This window comes from Mus pahari, chromosome 8 (genome assembly GCF_900095145.1).
Source record: "Mus pahari chromosome 8, PAHARI_EIJ_v1.1, whole genome shotgun sequence".
NCBI lineage: Eukaryota > Metazoa > Chordata > Mammalia > Rodentia > Muridae > Mus > Mus pahari.
Genome location: NC_034597.1, coordinates 66,511,225 through 66,514,127, shown reverse-complemented (window position 1 = coordinate 66,514,127; position 2,903 = coordinate 66,511,225).

The window sequence follows — 2,903 nt, the reverse complement described above, 5'->3', positions numbered from 1 at the left end:
TCTTATAGAACCCAAGGCTACCAGCCCAGAGATGGTCCCACCCACAAGGGACCCTTCCCCCTTGATCACTAATTGAGAAAATGCCTTACAACTGGATCTCATGGAGGAATTTCCCCAACTGAAGCTCCTTTCTCTGTGATAACTCCAGCTTGGGTCAAGTTGACACAAAACTAACCAGCTGTGTAGTCATAGGGAGTTTGATGTCAGGGTTTTTTGTTTGTTTGTTTTGGTTGCTTAGTTGGTTGGTTGGTTGGTTGGTTCTGTTTCCATTGCAGACCTGTAGCAATGTCTCTGTTGGTAAACTATTTACTTTGAAAGCATAAGAACCAGAATCCAGTTTCCAGAATCCATGTTTAAAAACAAAAACAAAAACAAAAACAAAAACAAAAACAAAAAAGGGGGAGGCAGGTGTGGGGAGGCAGGAGAGATGGCTCAGCAGTTATGAGCACTGACTGCTCTTCCAGAGGTTCTGAGGTTCAATTCCCAGCAACCACATGGTGGCTCACGACCATCTGTAATGGGATGTGATGCCCTCTTCTGGAGTGTCTGAAGACAGCTACTGTGTACTCATATACATAAAATAAATACATCTAAAAAGACAAAACAAAACAAATATAACAACACGACAACAAAATAGGAATGGCGCTGTGTGCTTGTAAAGGCAGAGATGGGTGGATCCTGATGCTCACAACCAGTCGGCATATCCTACTGGGAAAGTTCCAGGTTCAGTGAGAGGCCCTGACTTAGATACAAAAAAAAATAAAAAAGTTAAAAGAGGGGTAGACTGGACAGCAATAAGCACCCACAAGGTTGACAAGGATATCCCCTGGCTTCCACATACATGTTAACTCATGTACACACACACAAACATGAAAGCACATACTCACACAATTGCAAGTGATTCCCGCCTGCTCACCTCTGCACCCTGCCTTCTTCTGTCACTTAGGCCTTTCTAGCATCTCACTTACCTTCTGGGAGGTCTCTGCGGCTACCACTGTCAGGCACCCGCATATCATCTACTCCCGTGTTCCCTGCTCACTGAGCATGGGTTATATTTCACATAGTCAGGTGCTCAGCCTCAGTTACTGTCTCCTACTGTTGAGTCGTAAACAGAAGTCTGCCAGACACACCTTGAAACTTGCTTATTTCCCCAATAAGAATATAAGTAGTAGGTTGGGGCATAGCTCCCTTGGTAGAGCACTTACTGAGCATGCTCAGGGCTGGGTTTGATCTCCAGCACTGCATACACTGGACATGGTCCAATTGCATGCTTGAAATCCCAGTTCTTAGGCGGTAGAGAGACACAAGAATCATAAGGACAAGCTTGGCGGTTCATGACTGGCTTAGAATACACGAGACCCTGTCTCAAGAAAAAGAAGATTGTCACAAAGCTTCCCTTTAATTATTGCTTTTCTAGTGCAGATAATATATGGTACAGAGATCCACTTGTGACCATAAGACAGATATTTGTCATTAATGCAGTGGTTCTCAACCTCCCTACTTCTTACCCTTTAATGTAGTTCATGGGCTGAACCCCAACCAGAACATTTTGTTGCTACATCATAACTATAATTTTGTTACTATTATCTGATATGAGGATCCTTGGACCCTTGTGAAAGGGTTCTTTGAATCACAAAGGGGTCGAGACCCACAGGTTGAGAACTACTGCACTAATGTATGGCAAGGACTTCTGAGTAGAAAAACAACCTTGTGCACATCTGAACCAAGGCTGGAAATCGTGTTCTACTGCAACCAAAAGCAAGGCAGTGCATACTGAGGCCTTGGCTTGTAGTATTACTTGCAGTTGAAGGCATCTCCAATTGATGAATACTTCCTTCTGCATGCACTGAAACCGTTCCCAATTCCTCCGCCCTCCTCCCTCCCCTCCCCTTCCCCTCTCCTTCCCTCCCCTCCTCCCCTCCTCCCCCTCTCCCCTCCCCTCCCCTTCCCTCCCCTCCCTCTTCTCTTTTCTCTCCTCTCTGCTTCTCACCTACCATGACAGACTCTGCACAGGCTCTTGCTGCCATGGGATATGGCTCTATCATGTGTCTAGAGTCTACGAAGCCAGAGACTCTGGGGTCAAGACTTCAGAAACTCTGAACCAAGATAAACAAGCCCTCTAAACTAGTTGTGTCAGGTCTCCTGAGATCGCGAGGAGGAAACTCAGATAATACCCCAGGTAATAGAGTGATCCTATGTTCCAAAAGAAAGACAACCACAGAGAGAAATCAGAAGCAATGGAAGTGGACTCTGCAGCTCCCGGTGCAATTGCAAAGGCATGACATCAGTGACCTACTTCTTCCAACCAAACCTCTGTCCCTGACACTTCCTTCACCTCCCACAGCCATTTCAATATTTGGAGAGCAAAGCTTCAGTATAGGTGCCTGTTGAGGACAATCTTGTGTTCAAGCCGTAATGCCTAGGCTGTCCTCAGACTCATGGTCAAGACTCAGAGTCAGACACACCCAAGCTTAGCATTCTGGACATGCACCCTGTCTTAGACAGGGATTCTATTCCTGCACGAACATCATAAGTTGGGGAGGAAAGGGTTTATTCTGCTTACATTTCCACATTGCTGTTCATCACTGAAAGAAGTCAGGACTGGAACTCAAGCTGGTCAGGGAGCAGGATCTGATGCAGAGGCCATGGAGGGACGTTCTTTACTGGCTCGCTTCCCCTGGCTTGCTCAGCCTGCTCTCTTTTTTTGGGGGGCGAGGGTGCAGCGAACTTTATTGATGGTATTCAAGAGTAGGGAGGGTTCCCTAGGCCCCTCCTGTTATTATGGGGGTCTGGGGTGGAAATTGTGAGGGAGATGCTCAGTGTTGGGGGCCAGTTGGGATAGGGACTCCTCAGCAACCCAGGGCCTCTCTCTTGCTCTCAGTGTCCTTGCTGGGGTGGGTGGT